The 20,187-nt window shown below is 45.8% G+C and overlaps 1 protein-coding gene across 2 annotated transcripts in view; it reads left to right on the forward strand.

Annotated features, from left to right (window-relative positions):
• ASTN1 (astrotactin 1) overlaps positions 1-20,187 on the forward strand; it is a 335,381-nt gene that overhangs the window by 204,965 nt on the left and 110,229 nt on the right. The gene's annotated exons all lie outside the window — the stretch shown is intronic.

The raw sequence follows: 20,187 nt of genomic DNA on the forward strand, positions 1-20,187 counted from the left end.
TCATTTGGGCCTCATCTGAGCAAACAAAAGAATGCGTGTATTTGTGTAAACACTGAGTTGCATCTGGGCTCTACATCTTAATGCTGCATCTTGATTTCCTTCATCGGTGACATTCCTCTTGTCCTTGCGCTTAGGGCCATGACCCGGTACTAGGTGTCAGGCATATAAATATACATACCAGTATCAACTGCAGCTCTGGAAATTTTCCACAATCTTTAAACCAAAATATCTTTGAAGAGTGCAGAGAGGCAAATGGGACTGTGACTCTTAGGTCCCTTCAAGGAATAGATGGTGCCTCCCAGCTTCACAGCCATGGGTAGAAGTAACATCAGTTGGAGACTCTCAAAAACATTTAGGTTTGGAGAGAATATAGGTTTATATCCAGAACCAAGTTATTTTGAAGAAGTAGGGAATTAACTTGGAAATTGCTTTGTTACTATACCTAGGGATGAGAGTTCCTTTTCTTTTCATGTCTATTAATTTGCAAATAACCTGAAGTGAAACCTTGGCCTTCAGCTTTCCCCACATTAAACCTGTCCTGGACAAAGGTCAAACATTTAAGCATCTGAAAGGGAAGCCAAAACCTCCAGGAAGAGGTGTTGGCAGGGTCCTTGGTTCCCTTCTGTTACTAGATCCTCCGTCCTTTTTCCCTGGGTGATCCTCCCTCTCCCAGTGTCTCAGACATGATCTATGTGCTCGTGTTTTCCAAATCTGTCTCTCCTGCCCGAATCTCTCTTCTTGGTTTCAGGCCTCCATTTCCAACTGTTTCCTGGATATTTGCTCATGGATTTCCTACAAGTATCTCAAATTTACTTGTCCAGAATTGAACATGAAACCCATTCCCACCCTGATACCTGGCTCCAACTCCCACAGTTTTTGGCCTGGGTAAATAGCATCATCCATCAATCAGTCTCCCAGATGAGAAACTTGGGGGCCATTCTCCCCCTAAATCCCCCACAATTACCTCTCTTTTCTCCCGTTCACACACACCCTGTTAGCCACCAAATCCTCTTTGCTCTTCTCAGAAATGCCTCTCAAACCCAGTGGTTCCTTTCTACTCCCAAAGCTTTTGCCTTACTCTTGGACAATCCATAGACTTTGACAATCTCGAATATCCTTGCTCACTGCTCTCAATGCCATTAGGCTCACCTTTCGGGAGGAAGAGAAGGAAAGAGCCCAGGAATTAGAGGATGTGCCTGGTGGGGAAGGGACCATGGGCAGAGTCCAGGGTAGGAGGAGGAAAAGCACTCGGCCTGTTCAGGAAATAGTGGGTGTGATGGGGCTGTGGAACCTGATAGGAGAGGCATGGAGGATACGTGGGGAAAGTAAGGCAGTGGCCAGGGGCTTTGGATTCCCAACAGGAGTCTGGGTTTTACCTGGAGGAAATGGGAAGCTGGTAGAGTATATTTTGAGTAAGGGAGGGGGTGATGAAGATGCTATTTCAGGAAGGCATAACAGGCATTAGCTCAGGGACCTGCAAACTACTGCCCTCAAGCCAAAGCTGGCCTGCCACCTGTTTTTGTAAATAAAGTTTTATAGGAACACAGTGGTACTCATTTGTTTGTGTATTGTCCATGGCTGCTTTCCTGCTACAAAGGCAGAGTTGAGTAGTTATAACAGGGACCATATGGCTGCAAAGCCAAAAATATATACTGTCTGGCCCTCCACAGAAAATGTTTGATGATTCCTGCATTAGATCAGGGCTTCTCAACCTCAGCACTGTTAACGTTTGGGGCCGGATAATTCCTTGTTGCCAGGGCTGTCCTGTGTGTTGCAGGATGTTTAATAATATCTCTGACCTCCACCTACTACATACATGTAGCACCCTTACCCCCAGATGTGACGATCAAAAGTGTCTCCAGACGTTACCCAGTCAGGAAAGGGGTCAACACCTCCCCCCATTAGATTATGGTGAAGCCAGCAGTATTGGAGACAGTTTAACACAGGTAGTTACAACAGGTAAGCATGATGATGATAGTTACAGCAAACCCTTACATTGTGCTTGCCACGTGCCTGCCACTGTAAGTACTTTCCATGTATTAATTCATTTAATCTTTTCAACAATCCTGTGAGGTGGGTACTATTTTATCATTAGTCTCTTGTAGGGGGAATATAGTTACTATCGTTTTACATATGAGGAAATTAGATCAGAGTAAAGTGATTTTTTCAAGGTCACCCAGCTAATAAGTGGCAAGCCCGTTTTGAACTCGGGTGGTCTGGCTCCTGGATTCACGTGCTTAACCATGAGACTATACTGAGTGACACAACAAATAATGGGTCTGTCCTGATAGCTTAGTGGACATGGAAGTGGCTAGAAAATAGGCATTTTGAACTATTGCCTTCTCCCCACTTCCAAACTCTTTTTACTTCACTCTAATCTCAAACAGCTGGGGAATCTCTTCAGGTATCTCTGCACCTTTAAGGTGTTACCCCCAGCTACCCTCTTCCTCCCCGCCACCATACACTGCACACATAGAAATGTCCCTGAGTCAGGCATGATACACATGGTTTGAATGGTCAAAATGGGCATGGTTGCCTTTGTCTGGGTGTTAATATTGTTTATCATTCTACCACATTTTTAAAGCAGTGAATTCGTGTTCACTCTTATGAAGTGATCACAACACCTTTCCTGTGGTTCGGCATCGTCTTTATTTCTTGTTTGTACCTAGCAACTGTTCTGTCTTCCTGGTTATTCTGTCTATGGAGAGTGCAGACATTGTGAAGACAAATGGGTGGGAGATGAGTCTGGGAAAATGAAATAAGCTGGAAGCCGTGTATAAGGGAAGACAATCCTTCTAGGGACAAAAGGGCAAGTTTGAGCATCAGCTTCAGAGGCAGTGCTGGGAACCCGATCTCCACTGCGGCCTCTGGAATTTGCCATCCAGTACTCTCTGCTCACGGGCTGAGTGTATCAGGGATGCCAGGTGAGTGTTGGGTGGTCCACCTCTGTGGTGAGAACAGAAAATGCTGTCTCCCTCAGGCATGGTCGATCCTCTTTTATTCAGAAGATGACCTACATGGAAAGAAAACAAAAAACAAAAAAAACCCCGTGTGTGTGTGTGTGTTGGAGAGAGGGTGGCAATAAAATCGCTAGGTCTCAAGATAGCAGTATGGAAGTAAATTAGCCGAGCTCATGGAGGACAGGGGTTGTATACTGTACCCCAACAGGACAGGTGGGTGGATGAGTGGTCAGTACCTGTCCAGATAGAGGGTTTCTTGGCACCTGGAACTTTGGGCAGAGGAATGAGGTGCACGGAAGAAATCAACGCTCACAAGCTGCTTCCTTGGCTTTGGGCTGGTCCCAGGGAGCTGCCGGGTATCAACAAGCAGCACAGGGCAGTAATGAAAGCAGGATGGCCGAAGGGCCTTCTCCTCCTCTCCATCCAGGCCAGACTCCTTGGTAGATCAGCTACAGTTCCTTTATAACTGCCAAAGTGTATCAGGGGTGTGTGACGGTCAAGAGCAGGAACACACAGCAGACGCGAGAGGCTGCGGTGATCTTGAGAACTGGGAGCGGGGGAAATGAGGGCGGGTGTGAGGAGAGAAGCGTGAGGAAGCAGGGGCAGCAGGCAGCCCGGGGTGGAGCAGCGCTGCAGAACAGTGGGGAAAGCGGACAGGATTCTGCAGGCTGATGGAGCGGGGCTCTGGGTCTTGCTTTCTGAGATGTCCTTGCCCCAGGAAAAGTCACTTTTCATGCTATCTAGGCCTTGTTTTCCCCCTCAGAGGGGAAAGTGAGAGAGGGCCTGTTGTGCACACAGAGCAGGTGATTTCTCTCGGCTGGACAGGTGTTTCAGAGCACCAAAGTCCCTAGACTTGAGGCAGCAGATGAGACCTTACAGAAGGCGAGGGCACAAAGGTCCCTTCTCACCAGTGCCTGCAAACTGCACTTGAGGCCCGGGTGGAGGGGAGGGGTGTGCAGCCTGTAGCAGGTCAGCTTTCCCCCATGCAGACTCCGGGGCAGGATTTGCATGCTGGGGGAGTTCTCGGGAGCAGCAGCTCAGAGAGGGGCAGTGAGAGAAGCGGATTGGGCAGAGGGAGAAGGTCATCTGCCTGGCAGTGACAACGGAGGCCTCGGCCCGTCCCAGGGGAACTCTGGAGCTGGGACAGCCCTTCAGAGGTGTCCCAAATTGAGGCAAGGGGATCGGGGCTTTGCCCCCTCCACACGGACCGGTCACTGGATGTGGGACGCCCTGAAGAGGGAGGCCTACATTAGGCAAAGCAGCTTCCCAGAGAGGGTCTCAGCTGAGGTCCATCTGCAGCCACACTCGCATGCCTAGGGCATGAGTGCCTGGGTCCTGAAGGAAGAAGCATATGGGTGGTGCCCCAGAGCATCCTCAACAGCAGTGGCATAGTAGTGAGAATGTGGGTGTCCTCATAGGCATCTGCCCCGGGTGCCAAACTCATGGGGAGTGAGAGCTCTTACCTGCGCCACGTCAGGGTGGTTTTGCACAGTCAGTGCGATCAGGGTGTCCAGGCAAGTGTTGGGGGTGGGTGGAGGCATGTGTGAATCCTCCTCTATGGTACCCTGGTTTGGTCAATCATAGATTTCAAGGTTTAGGTCTAGGCAGCTCAGTGACAGCCTGAACAGTGTCCGATGAGTGTGACCAGAGGCTGGTCAGCCAGTTGGTAGGCTGGGTAAAGCACCCGGGGGTGTTCAGTCCAGGGCAGGAGAAGCGCAGGGAGGACATGGTGACAGCTGCAGCAGGAAAGTTAGGCTGGTGCTGTTTTGCCCCAGAAAGGCCGACCCAAGACTAACAGGTACAGATGAGAAGGAAGCAGATTTTATTTAATTCAAATAAGAAAAATGTTGAATGCTTAACACCATCTCAAAATCCTCTGAAATCTCTGAAATTTGGGAGCCGAGGCTCACAATGGCTCATGGATGCATGGTAGTGGCTTTGCAGTGAGGGATGTGGTCTCAAAGTCCTATGAGTTTATGATCTCCTCAAGCCCAGCCTTTCCCTGGAGGCTGTAATCATCTCGACAACATTTCCCAAAGGATCTGGCCTCTCGGCCTTCGGTGTGATGGTGACCTCACCACCTACCAGGCAATGATTTTCATTTCTGGATGGTCTTAATGGAGGTGAAGTCCTCCCATTTCCTTCTCCCCAGAGCAGTGTTGACCATCCCCCATCACTTAAATTGGAGGGAGAGGAAATCAAAAGCCAAGCGCTCCAGAAGGGCACTTTCGAGCACTCCTTTCTCCTTGCTGCCTGCACGGAGCAATCACTGAGCCTGGCCTTTGTTCCTGGCACCTGGACCAGCAGTGTGGAGGGAGAATAAAGGCCCCATCTTGGAGAATGCTAAAAGAGCCAAGAAATAGCAGAGCTTTCATGGTATCAATGAGTAAGGAGGACAGCCTCTGCTGCTGTCTTTCCCTCTCTGGCCTCTGACTGGGCCCTTACAATCACCGGACTTCCTGAAGTCTCCACTTGCAGTGGGCTTGACAGTATGGATTAGGTTCCAGCTGGAACATTCTACAGCAGCACAATCCGAGAGTGGCAGGCCCAGCAGCTGTCATTTGTAGGAGTGCATTTGAGGCTGGTGGGAGAGGCAGGAGGGACAGCCATGGGGATCGGAAACCTTTTGCGAGTCCAGAGACCTGAGGCTGCTTGACCACTATGCCCAAGGCCAAGGTCAGTGTGAATACTTTGAAGGCTTTGAGAGAGAGAGAAAGAGGCCCATGTGTGCAGCACAAGGGCACTGAGGTGCAAAAGGCAGAGAACATGTCTTGAGCTGATGAGTGAGCTGCCTTCAGCAAACCTGGTCTGTGAGAGAAAACATCCTCAAACCCCAAATCAGAAAAAGTTTTGAGAGAGAACAGCAAAGAAAAAAAAAAATCTGAATTTGAACCATGTCTATGAACATTTTTCTTAGGAAAGATAAGTACAGTGAGTACAGAATGAGTTAATGCTGCCAAAAGGATTAAGAGGAATAAAAATGGTGTTTACAAATATACCAGGGAAAAAGAACACTTGGGAAAAATAGGTCCATAAGTAAGTAAAGGGGATCGAAATCTACTGCGAGTCTAACAAGGCTGAGGAGCTGAATTGCTTTTTCCTATCTGTCTTTTACATGGAAAATAACAAGAAAATTTGAGGAGTTGTCACGATTTTCAGTGGGAGGCCATAACTATGAGCCCAGCAAGGGAGCCCAGTGAGAAAGCCAGGGCCACTGCAGGGAGTTCTTCAGATGCTCCCCATGGCCCTGGACGACCCAGAGCCTCAGCCTGGCATGCGTACCGCTTCCTGACCTGCCACCTACCAGCCCAGCCCAGTTAAAGCCTCATCCCAGGCCTTAACTTCCGTGGCCCTTGTGCATCTGCCCCATGAACCACTTGCATTATCCAAATAAACCACATTCTTAGGCGCTCTCCCCTTCCTGCACTGGGACACCCCCTCAGTCACCATCCAACTTCATCCACTGCAGCATCACCACTGCCCTCCGCCTCCCCAGTGGCCTACCTGGAAAGTCAAACCTCTTCTCTTTTCCAGTCTCCCTTTCCAAGTCCCACCTCAATCATCAACTCTGTGGCTTTCCCTTTCTACCCCTCAGCTTCGCATTGTACTTTTCTGAACCCCCATCACTCACTTCTCTTAACATTACATAAAAATGTGCATGTATATGCTTCTCCCTCTGGACTATGAACTCCTATGACCTGGGCCAGGTCTTCTAACTCTGTGTGCCTGGGTGTCTATCTCTGTGTCAGGAAAAAAGCAGGACTATTGTTCTCTTACCCAGGCTGCACATTAGAATCTTGTTGAGTCTATTAAAACACTCCCATGTCCATGCCCCATATCAAACCCATGAAATCAGACATCTCAGGGGGTTGAACCTAGCCTCGGTATAGTTTAAAACCTCCCAGGTGATTTTGATATCCAGTGAGGGTTCATACCACTAGTACAAGGTTTCAAAATGTGATTCCCAGACCAGCAGCGTCAGTATCACCTGTGAACTTGTTAGAAATGTGCATTCGACAGCCCACCCCAGACAGCCCACCCCACTGAATCGGAAACTCTGAGGTGCGGTCCAGCAGTTTGCATTTTGGTGAGCCCGCCAGGGGGTTCTGATGCACACTGAAGGTTAAGAACAACTGTTGTGCTAGGTGCAGGCTGGTCAACAATCACTGAGTGGGATCGTTGAAGTATTCACCCTGAGGTTTGCGTGGCCTTCGTTACTTCCCAGAGTAGGTGCAGTTGATAAAGCCAAGATTTGGGAATCTTGTTTTCTGTCTTCCTTTTATTTCTTTCTCACAGAAATCAATTAATAACCAACCCTACGTAACTTACAGGACTTTTCTGTGCATTGGCCAGTCCCCCTGGAGAAGGAAATGTGCAGAGACTCTACCTCACACTTCTTTGGGGCACTATAAGTCCTTTTATACAGTGGACTCTTGAACAACATAGGTTTGAACTGTGCAAGTCCATTTATACCCCAATTTTTTTCGACAGTAGGTACCACGGTACTATATGATGCAGCTCGTGGAGGAGCCACAGATACAGAGGGCCTGGAGCGGGGGCAGTGTCAGCATCCCTAACACCCACGCTGTTCAAGGTTCAACTGCAATTGAATTCTGTGCACTCAGGCCACTTCCATCCTTCTGCTAACCTGACCTTCCAGTTACCTCCTAACTTCCTACTTCTCAAGACTCTTTTTATTTGGCACAGCAAAACAGGACAAATCTTCACCTTTTTGCCTCTCAGGACCTCATTCCTACCCAGCTTGAACAATTCAAAGTCAGTGTATCTCAAACTGAGCTCTTAATTTAAACTTTTTCCTCTTTTAGATGCCCCAGCGCAGTGAATGGAGCTGCCACCTCCTGGCTGCTGAAGCCGGAAATCTGGGTTTCATTCTCCCTTCCTCTCTCTTCCTCATCCTCACACCCACTCACTCTGTGTGTCCTGTTAATTTCTGTTTTCTTAATCTCACTTAGAACTGTCCCCTCTCCTCTGACTGCTTCCTTCTTTCTGGCCCTTCTCCTTTCTCATGGGGATTACTCCCTGAGCCTGCTAACCACTCTTCCTGCCTCTCCTGCTTCAATTCCTTCAGCAGCGCTCCGTTACCTTTCAGGATAAAATTCCAAATTCTTCCCTATCGGGCTCTGTTCTGCCCTGACCTCTGGCCTCATCTCCAGTGCTTGTCTCCTGGCTGCTGGGCTCTGGGGGAAGAGATCCACCTGCTGTGCTAATCTCTGTGACAGAAGGCAGGACTTTCTCTCCCTGTGGACTGCATTTCCCCACATTTTTGTCAAATCAATTCATATTGATCCTTCAAAATTGGGTTTTTTCCGCCTTCTCTGCAAATCATTCTTTGGGCCCCAGGTATGGATACCTTTCCCCTGTGGATCCATAAAACTCCAAATATCCCTCCGTTGAGTACATTTTACTGAGAGAAGTGTGTGTGTTTCCTAGGGCCGCCATATAAAATGCCCCAAACTGGGTGGCTCAAAGCAGCAGAAATGTATTGTCTCATAGTTGTGGAGGCCAGAAGTCTGAAATCAAGGTGTTGGCAGGGTCATGCTTCCTCTGAAGATCCCTTGCTTGCCTCTTCCAGCTTCTAGTAGCCACAGATGTTCCTTGACGTGCAACTGCGTCACTCCAATCTCTGCCTCTCTCTTTACATGGTGTCCTCTCTGTGTGTCTGTGTCTTCACCGGGTCACCTTCTTATAAAAACATCCGTCTTAATGGAGTAGGGACCCACTTTACTCCAGTATGACCTCATGTTAACTAATTACATCTTCAAGGACCCGTTTCCAAATAAGGTCACATTTTGAAGAACTGAGGCTTAGGGCTTTAACATAACTTTTGTGGGGGACACAATTCCACCCATACCACCAAGTATGATAATAATCCATTGATTTATCTGGTTCTTTCATTAGGCCATGGGTCCTTTTGGAAAAGGGCTGTGTCTTACTTGACTTTATTTCCCCAATGATGAGTGTGGTATTTGACACCTAGTAAACCCTTAGTAATTGTTGGCTGACTGCATGAACAAAGAAACGTGTATGTTAATTGTCCTTATAACAGACGTCTCAGTTTCTTCTAATTCTTCTCTACGTTAGGGGATTACCAGCAAGGCCACTCCTTGATGGCATTATATTTGAAAAGCATCCAGGCATGAAGCTTTTGAGCTCTGAAGCTCGCCACAGCCTCCCAGCTTCTCCTTGCCCCCCTGCAGCCTCCCCACTCTTTGCCCCACTCTTTGACTTCATTTTTCAAAATCCATCAAATCCATTGTCTCTTGCCTGGCTCCAGCCAGCCTGGATGCCATGCAAAGCCATTTATAAAAATACATTCTTAGTCACCCCCAAATCCTTGTCCTTTTTATTTTCTGCCACTTCTCCCTGGCCCCTTCCAACCTTTATAAGAGCTTTCCATTTGCTTCTCTGCTGCTCTGGAGCTTCCTAGAGCTAAGGAGAATCCCGTAGAAACCTGCTCATGGGTATTCTTTCTGTAATTCCAACCAGGGACTCACAGCAGCATCACAGTCTTCCTTCCCATCTCTTGTCATGGGCCAGAAACCTTTTCACTCTCCTCAAGTACCCAGTCCTGTCCTGACCCCTGGCCCTCAGCCCATAACCTCAGCCCTAACTTAAGCCGTGTGACACAGACTCCCTTTCCTTCCTTCCATCTTACTTTCAGTCTCTCCTCATCTTTACCCTCTCTCACTCCTGTCTTTGAAATGGATGTGTTCTTCTCAGTGCCAAGGCTAAATTCCCCACCTTAATTCGTCATTCCAGCTCTTCTTACTTTCTAGACAGCCTTGCTCCCCAGGTGACTATTTCTTGCTTATACTATTATACCCAGGCACCTTCTATCCCTTATTCAAATGTGAAATGATCCCTTGACTCTATTATCTCTCCCTATGATTTTTCTCATTTACTTTCACTGCCTAAATTTCATAAGGAAAATACCAACATATTTTTATCTTTGCTTTTATTGTCAGTTAATTTCTTCATGAAGACTTGATGCTAGTGTTAGAATTATTACCTTGAAACTTTAAACTCAGCTTGGCAATCTCTCTTTCTATTCCTCTCTTCCACACACAGACACATGCCCCCCGCCCACCCCCCACGCTTGCTTATTTATAATTACCAAAATCATTCCTTAAAGTTTTTTTTCTTGAGGGTTTACTGTGTGTTGGGTTCTGCTAAGAGTTGCAGATACCATGAGGAAAAGACTCACAGGGCTCCTGCCCTCAAGGGGTAAACACTCTGATGAGGAAGGCACTAGAACAAACAAGAAAACAAACACATCACAAAGTACTTACATGTTGTGAAAAGTCCAGGGAAGGAAAAAAGAGAGTTAACCAAGAGTGACTAAAGCGAGGGGAGGAGATGGGTAACTTAAAATCTGAGGTCTCTGAAGCTGTGTTTCAGTTGAAACTAAGAGAAGAGAAAGCACCAGCCAGATCAGAATGAGGAGTAAGGCTTTGTAGGGCTAGCATATCCTGGTTGGTCCTGGGGAAGAAAAAAGCCCTGGCCCCCTGTAGGAACTGTCAGGCTCATGACTCTGGCACAGCAAGCAGGGAGAGAGGCTGTGCATGAAGTTGGTGAGGTAGGCAGGATCAGGTCATGCAGGGGAGCTTTGAGGGCAGGACAGGAATTTAAAGGAGGAGAATGACAGGATCAGGTTTGTATGTAAAGATCGCCTCACCCAGGGCTTAACCCTCCCCTTCTCAGACAGGCTGTCCTTGACCATAAACACCCAAGGACCACACTCCTTTCTTCGGAGCACTCACATCACTAATGATTGTATATTCATTAGTATGAACGCATGACGCAGATCCATCTTCACTTTTGTTCACCTCTGTATCCCCAGAACACAGAACTTGGCCCGTCCCGGCTGCTGAGTACCTATGTGCTGAATAAATGGATGATGAATGAATGAATGAGTGATGGTACTTCATCTATCTTCTGTGTCATTTTGGGCAATGTAACCTCTCTGAGCTTCAGTGATCTTATCTGTGAAATAGAGGTAAACGGGGATAGTAAATGATTGATCAGTCGTCCCATTATTACTATCTCTCCTCCTCCCACGGCCTCTGTTTTCACTCCCATTCTCCCTGTGTACTTCCCTCTTTTTAAAATACCAGCCCTGCTTGTCTAGCTACCTACTCCACATCTCGCCAGATGCTCACAGTTAAAACTCAGCCTTTTCCATCCTACCTCCTCATCTCTGCCCTGGAGTTCAGATGTGTTCTCATCTCATTAACCCTTCCAGCCAGTGCAGCTCAGCAACTCTCCTTTGTCCTCTGCAGCACCAGGGAGGATGATACTCACTGAGGTCGTGGCAAGGGCTTTGGCGTCTGAGAGCGCTAGGCTGGAGCTTGGACTCTGCCAAGTGTTATTTAACTTGCCTAAGCCTCACTCTCCCCATCTGTCAAATGGGAATACTATAATGCCTATGCCTCAGGGTTTTTATGAGAACTAAGTAAAATAATAAATGTAAAACACTTGACTCATTGACTACTAGTAAATGTACAATAAATAATGGTTCTTACTTGCTTTATCATAAAAACTGACAAAGCAGATGCCACGAATTGTTTACTTATCATTCTTATGCCATTAGGCCGTGATCCCAGACAGGGACCTGCCTTTCATCCCTGTGTCCCAGCACTCTCCATTGCATCTGGCTCATCAGAGGTGCAGAATAACTGCTTGAGGAATGACTCACTACCTTAATGAAGTCCTTGATGGCAGAGAATGTGTATTAATCATTTCTGTGTCCCTTGACAGTGTTTAGCAGCGCAATAATATTTTTCAAGTAAATAAATAAATGAATGAGGGATTGAATTAATAGTGAACTTGCTTGGAAACAACTTAGTAGATAGGAAAGGACTTTGGGGAAAGGGTAAAAGCACTCATACTAAATACAAGTCCTTGGTGGATATTGTGATTCTCTCCTGGTTCCCTGGTTTATTTACATTGTCAATTTCCCCTCACATAAAATCATAGAAATGGAGGAAGCTGTCTCTTCTCCTGCACGTCCTCTGCCTCTCATCTGTCACTCTCCTCTTGTGTTAGTGCTGTGCACTCTCCTACCTTCTCTCTGGAATTGAAGGGGTGCCTCTTTGGGGGAGGAGGGAGTCCCAGGTTTGCACCCTCCTTTTACGGGGAGGGCACACTCAGCAGTGAATAGGTGTTGAGCTGTTTTTCTGGTGCAGGGATGGATTTGCACAGATCCGTCACTAAGGTCGTGTCCTGTTCATTTGTGAGCAAAGATGGGTGTCCAGGGATACCTGGTACAGGCTTTGCCCATGGACAGGAGTGAGTGAGACTAACAAGCTTTCAGGAGGATTGAACTTGAGACCCTGGCTGCACTAGCCCTGGGTGAAAATCAACTGAGCCTTTAGATGCAGAGTCCAGAGAAAAATGGGGGAAGGAAACTTACATTTAGAAAGTAACAACTGTATGTCAGTCATTGTCCTGGAACTGTATTTATTCATTCATTTATTCTTCTGTCGTCCTGTAAGTAACAGGCAGTTATTATTATCACTATTTCACAGGAAAAGACAGAGAGACTTGGAAAGGTTAAATATCTGGTCAGTTTCACACAGCTGGCAAGGAACTCAAATCCAGACCTTGGACTCAAAGGGAGATCTGACTCCAGAGCCCACCCACAAAATCTGAGCCACAGTGAGCCTTTTCTGGGGTGATTTACATGAACTACTAAAGGCACAGAGGTGTCTGCAAGGGACCCTGCTGTCAGTGGCTACTCTGCAGAACTGCTTTTAGTGTCCACAGCAGCTGCCACGGGGTTAAGAGAGGTGGCAGAGAGTAATTGTGAGTCCTACCAGCCATCTGCCCGCCCCTCCCCCAGCCCCCAAAGGAAATGTTGCAGTAGCTATGGCAATGTGTGTGAGTTTGTGAATGAGTGTGTGTGTGTGTGCGTGTGTGTGGCATGTACACAGACACTCGTATGTATATATGTATGTATGTATGGGGGTACATCTGTACCTGTGGATGCATTTATAAACATGAAAATCTCAATTCTGTATAATACTGTTTTATTAATGAAAATGATCCACTAAAATCAAAATGACTGACAATAAAAAAATGCACATCTTATATAATTATAATGAAATTTGGGATATCTTAATTCATCAATAAAGGGGACAGAAGGGAACTCAATATGCTTCGTCCCTCATTATTATTCAGAAATTTAAAAAATGGGTTCCAGTGAATCCTTAGGCTAGATTGTAATTTCCATTTTTATGGCAATCATATTGTATAGAAGACCGAACTCATCCGTAAAGACTGCCTGAGGGTGTGAGTGGACATATATTAGGTCGGCAATTCTCAACATATTGTAAGCTTTAGAATCAGCTGCCTAACTTAAAAAATACTGATGCTTGGCCGCATCCTAGATAGGTGGATGAGAGCAACTAAAGTTTGAGAACTATTGTGCCCACGTGTGGTGTGAATCTAATGTACCCCAACCTTTGAGAACCCTTCTGCTAGATAGCACTTACGAGAGATGCAGGGATAAAGTAGATTCAGTAGCTATGTCAGTGCAAGGACATTTAAAGAGGAAGACAGATAAACAGGTGACTTTAATACAAGGTGTAGGGGGGCAAGGTGTAGGGCAAAGTATCGGCTCTGTGATCCATGATAACACTCACCAGTGCTCTTGCTGGTTGAGTGACCTTAGACAACTGACTTAACCATGCTGAACCTTTGTTTACCTTTGCAACCTGAGGATAATAACTACAGTTGCGTGGCTCTCCAGGTGGTAGTGAAAGGGTGTGCCAGTGTGTGTGTGGCACTGAGTATGTGACTGCCTGGCACATGGTCAATGGTCAGTGAATGGCAGCTACTCTTTCCAGCTTTTTCTGACCCACTCAAGATTTCTTCCTTCTGCTTTATATAATCCTTGATCCCAGAATATATAGGGAAACTGCAAGTTCCTGAGCCAGCTTTACCATCTGAGGACAGATGGACTCTGCCCTCTAGGATGCCCCTTGAGTCTACTGAAGCAGGCACTTATCCTTTCTGCCCATAAGACAGATGACAGGGATCAAGGTAACAATGTGTCCTTCCTAAATTGGGTCCATGCCTTTGTTTCCTCACTGCTCTCATTCTCTGACATGCTTCGTGTTGACAAAAAGGTTAAGTGTGGATTCTGTATTTGTATGTACGCGTGTGTATGTCAGTGTATTAGCATTCTACAGAGAAACAAAACCAACAGGATGTAGAATATGAAGAAAGATGTATTTTAAGGAACTGACTCATGCAATTATGGAAGCTGACAAGTCCCAAAATCTGCAGTCAGCAAGCAGGAGACCCAGGAGACCCAGTTGTGTAGTTGGGTATGAGTCCAGAGGCCTGAGACCCAGGAGAATTGATGATGTAGCTCCAGTTTGAAGGCCGGCAGGCTCAAGACCCAAGAAAAGTCAGTGTTTAAGTTTGAGTCCAAAGGCAGAAAAAGTGGATGTCTCAGTTTGAAGACCATCAGGCAGGAAGAATTCTCTCTTACTCAGGGGAGGGTGAGCCGTCCTATTCTATTCAGGTCTTCAACTGATTGAATGTGACCCACCCACGTTAGGGAGGGCAATCTGCTTTACTCAGTCTACCAATTTAAATCTTAATCTCATTCAAATGCCCTCATAGACTTACCCAGAATAATGTTTGACCAAATATCTAGACTGACCCTGTGGCCCAGTCAAGTTGACACATAAAATTAACCATCATAGTGTGTGTATTTGTCTTCATTGCCACTTTGGGGGGCCAAGGTTGTATCCCTGAATTCCAAACTTGGGGGGAAAAGTTACAACATTTGTTTATTACTGTCATTTTCAAGATCATTTTATATGCTTCTAAAATTTCTTTGAGCAAAACCCTCTTCAAGATTTAGAACCAGCATTCCAAATAATATGTGTGTAATGACAACCAAATTTATTCAGGACTTACTATATCCAAGGTTATTAGTTTTTGCAGATATTAGATCATTTAATCCTGTGTAGTTGATGAGGTGGGTACTATTATCCCATTTTATAGGTGAGAAAACTGAGCCACAGAGAGACAGGGACTGTGTTAGTTTTTCACTGTTCTGTCTTTAAATGAGATAACATGTTAAGCACACACAAGCACACATACACAAAACATAGAGCAAAACTGCAAAAATAAAGTTGATTAAAAAAATGAAAAACCAAAGATATGAAGTATCTAAAATTTACTTACACACACTTTGTTCAGCAGTATAAAGTTTGTGTGAAGTATGCTGTAGCTCATGATTCCCATTCTGCATATGGAGAAACAGAGGCTCTTGGGCAGTCTTACTTGTTTGAGGTCATAATAGCAGAAGGGGATTTGAACTTGTAACTTCCATCTAGGACTCCTCTCCTTATATCCCATTGCCTGTAGTTGTCAAAGTGTGAGTTAGAATGGACGTATTCCAGACAGGAGCACAAACTGTTCTTGCCTAATTACTGGAAGGAGGGCCAAGTACTGGGCACAGGAGCAGGTAGGAGGATGGCTATTGTGAGGACAGCTTTTAATCTGACTGCCTCTGTTTTCTCAATTATGTAGGAAGCAGATGATTAGCTGAGGGCAAGGATGGGGGAGGAGGTGTTGGAGGTGTGAGAAAGAAGAAGCTATGAGATAATGATCTTGAGAGTGGGAGAGACAACAGACAAGGAGAATGTAGTCTTATAGGTAGGCAGTATGCAGAGCCCACTTGAGGTCAGTGGTGTCGGATTTAAAGGGAGACCAATCCGTGTGGTTGCCAATAGCATTCATGTGTGCAAACACAGAAATGGAGCCACCGGGTCATCGAGTTTAACCAGTGTCAGAGTGTTTCAGACAAGTATGATGAAGCAATGAAGGGCAAGAGAGTTGAGGTTACATGAAAGGGTGATTACAATAATGGATCACAGAATTTAATTTGAGTAAAGAGGGAAGCAGGTGTGTGAGGTGGGTGAGGGTTGATAAAACGGTGGTTGGATGAATGGATTTTAAGGCTCAGGTGGATAGAAAATATTCTGTGGCTTTAGGAGGAATGAACTGGGAGGGTAGGAGGTGACAGTCAGATATTGGGATTCTTGAAACTGTGGCCAAGAAAGGGTTGCAGATATTGGTAATCTAGTCTATGAGCATGGGAGTGAGGGTGGGGACAGGATCATTTGAGGAGAAAAGTCAAGGAAATGAGTGGTTTGAGAATTGAAAGGATCATCTTAGTGGCTACTGAAGTCACCAAAAATTATGAAGTGAGCCACGCTCTGAACTGTGGAGGGTAGATGGGGGCAGGGTGGTGTTGACATGACTGGAGCAAAAGGAGGAAATGGATAGGATAGTCTGATGGCAGAATTAATGACCTTAACCAAGGACACGGGGTTAGTAAGTGGCAGAGCCAGGTTTTAAACCTACTGAGTCTGGCTCCAGAGTCACATTCCTGGCTGCTTTGCTAGTTACTGACAAATACGTTACTTTTCTGCATAAAAACTTCTAAATGAATTTGTTTACCTATTAATAGACAGTAAATAATGAATAAAATCACACCAATATTTAATTTTTCTCTACATATTTACACGCTTAAAGATAACACAAGTTTGTAAAAATACAGCCTGTCATCACGATTTAGTTTTAAAATGTAAAGTTAGAAATGCATTTCTATTTACCAAATGGGAATGTTAATTATAATGGACAATAACTAATATTTGCTGAGTTTGTTCTGTGTGGCAGTTTGTTCTGTGTAAAGTATATACCTGCTTGCTTAACTCTAGGTACTCTTTTAACCACATTTTATAGGTGAAGACACTGAAAGAAATTGAGGGACTTACCAGGCAATGGACTGCCTCACCCAGGACTCAAATCCAGATCTGTCCAGCCCTCAACCTCATTTGCAGTGTGGTCTAGTTCTTTCCTGAGTACCTGCTATGTGATGGTTCTATGCTGGACAGTGAGGATATGGCAAAAATGATGACGGAGTCCTTTATATATGATGAAGGGAACATATTAACTAAATATATAGCATATTAGTTATAGCTTCTATAAAGGAAAGTGCAGGGTGCTTTATATAACAAGGGAATGTCTATAACAAGGGGAAGGTCTATTTTGGGAAGTAATTTTTAGGCCAGAATTAACGAACAGTATAAATTAAATAAGTAAACGAGAGGGAAAAAATCCAGGTAAAGAAACAACATCTGCCAAGGCCTTCGGGCCCTAAAGTGTCCTATAGAAACTTTGGACATCATTATTCTTATCATTTAACTTCTGATAAAGCCACAGGTTTACCTAGGGATCAGCCATTCCAGTACTTATTCCTCCAGAACTCTTGCTGATTGTGAAGACAGTAGCACATAATAATCTCCTCATTTTATCATTAGGGTAAATTGAGGTGTGGAATGTTTCAGCCAACTGCATAGCTGGAGAAGTTATTTTTACCAGTTTTCCTTTTACCTTTTCTCCTGTATATCTCTCAAACTACCTTTTTTCAGAAGCTTTTTAAAAATGAAACTCTATTCTCTCTTTGTTTAATTGCCCTCTCCTTGCAAATGCATTTACCTAGTTAAGAAAAGGAACATTTGCTCAAAAGCTCTCGCATTGCATATGGATATGGCATCCTGTACCCGGACCCCAAAGTATTGTGACTAGCTGGGGGGAAACTTTGGAACCATGCTTCCACCAGAAGCTTAGCCTAATGTGGCCAGAAGCAAGCTTAAAAGGATGTGCTTTCATTTAACTATGGACAAATTATTTTCATTTGTAAAATGATCTCTTTAGCGATGGGTGGAAGAATATATGAGTTCAGAAGAAGCTCCTAGTTTTCGAAAGCCCATCATGAAATGCCTTTTTCATCATTGCCTCCAGCTGAAACATTCTCTCCCTACACTGAACTGTGTCTGCACATACATACATGCATACATACATACATACGTACATGTATTCTCTCTCACACTCTATCCCCCCACCTTTTTATATCTATCTACCTATCTATCTATCTATCGTCTGTCTGTCATCTGTATCTCTTCCTTCTCAACTCACCCCCAGGTGATAAGTCTTATGTCCCCCACAAGGAAGCCCATCACCAGACAATGCTGACCAGAAACTTCCGAATTCCCTTTCCAAGTGCCACTGTTAGGTGGAAAGCTGGGACTAGCATTTAATCAAAAAGCAGATTTTAAAATACTCTTGTCCAGAGCAGAAGTGGTGCCTTTCTGCCGTGGGAGAGCCGGTGTGAAGGGATCATTCCATCAGGCTGGCCATGCAGGATTCCACTCACTCAGTTGGGTCTAGGTTACACAGTGGAGGGAATGCCCAAGCCACCAGTCAAATCAAGTCAAGTCAAGACCACAACCAACTTCTGGCCTAACCCAACAACTAAAGGAAACAACACTGTGACAGCTGATGTGTCTTGAGAAAGAGGAGCGAGAATTGAGGAGAGAAACTGAAAGCTTAGAAATTGCCAGTGCTTAAGGAAGACTCTGCATAAACTGAGGGTATTGTGTGAGACAGGGACAGAAAAGAAAAGGCAAATAAGAGATTACTAATAGCTCTGAGCATACACAACTTGCAGGTGTGTCCTGCTGGCTGCTGTGTTTCCATTACAGTGGGGCTCCTCTGTGGCACAGATTATGTCCCTGCTCGAGGCAATGGATCCCAGATGGTTCCGGTGCTGGCCTGTGAGGCCCCTGAATCTAGGCCATCTGCTGCCCACACAGGAGGAAAATCTTCAGGGTGTTGATTTGTCAGACTGAAGATATTAACAAACAAACAAGCTCTATTCTGACTTCTGATGCTGCTAATTTTCCTATAAATAAATAAATAAACCAACATGTGACTGGGTTGCCCCAGCAAGATAGAGAATATTCAAGACCACGTTACCTAAGTTGGAGTCAAAAGACTGACGTTTCCTTCCAACTGCGGTGTTCAATCTCCTGCCCAGCATCTGGCCTGACACTATCATACTTGGGCTCCTCGATGGGTGGTCTTTCCACAAAACTAACATTGGCCCAGTCTGCTGGGTAATGCCACCCACTCCTGATGGAGGCCATGCTCTTGCCACTACAAGCAGATGGAAGCTGAGGTGGAAATGATTGTTTTGTTTGACATTCCCCCTCCTCCCCACTGTAGTCCTGAAAACCAAGTGGGAGTTCCAGCTACTTAGATGCCTCTACTTCCCGGGTCCCAGAGACTGGTCCAGGTTCCTCATCTGATCTAAGATAGATCAAGCAGTTCTTCCACAGATTAGTTTCTCCTAATGAGGAGGGGTGTCTCTCCGTGGTCTGAGCCTATAGAGACATCCGCTGGAGCCTGCAGGAGGCCAAGTCTCCACCATGTGCATGAACCATTTTGAAAAAATGGTCCTGTAGAGTGAGACATAGAGCCAAGAGAGGAGAGGGACAATTATAAGGGCATCTAGACCCTGTTGCCGGGCATCCCCAAGGCAGCTTCCATCTGAGCCTGGATATAGGTCTATATCCTCAATGATGGGCCTCTTTTTGGTGAGGCCAATTCCATTTTTTTACTTGGACTCACACCCAGAAAGCCCTCATGCAGAGGCCTCTTCCTCTTTCAGTTGGTCTCAGCTCCGAGTATTTTCAGCACTTTCAGGTCCAGCTCTTCATCACTTGGCCCCTGCCTTTTCCTAGGTGGCCCCCTGTGGCCTCTCCACTCACCTGCATCAAGCTCCCCTCTGCTGCGCTGCCATGCGCCGCCAACACCCGGCCCTCCCGGTGCCCAGGGTGAGTGATCCGCCACTGCCACGACCACTTAGCTTATCTCCGACAATCCCATTCCTCCTCCCTTTTACTCACCCTCTGCTATTTGTCTGGCATATGTATGTTTCTTCAGAAAGACTGTAGATTCCTTCGACAGCAAGAATCTCTTTATCCCGACTCCTGTTGTATCACAGTTCACACACAATAGGCCCTCCATAAATATTTGCTAAATACATCAAATAAGAATCCCCATCTCCCTGACACATCATCCCTGGCTCATGGGAAGGAAATAAGTCAATTCTTTTTTCCTCCTTTGCTGAAGCGGTTCTCAGACTCTCCACCTTCCCTTGCCATTTCACAATGTGCTCTTCCCCTCTCTCTGCATTTCATGTCAGTGCTGCAGCGGCCCTGCCCTATGAAGTGGGCCCCGGTGGGAGGTGCGGGGGGGTTGTCTTCCCACACTCATCGTTAACCTCCTCTCCAGCTGCCACAGGTACATTTGCGACCTGAGTTAAAGCCCGGTGCTG

Source organism: Mesoplodon densirostris, chromosome 2, assembly GCF_025265405.1.
Source record: "Mesoplodon densirostris isolate mMesDen1 chromosome 2, mMesDen1 primary haplotype, whole genome shotgun sequence".
NCBI classification, from domain to species: domain Eukaryota; kingdom Metazoa; phylum Chordata; class Mammalia; order Artiodactyla; family Ziphiidae; genus Mesoplodon; species Mesoplodon densirostris.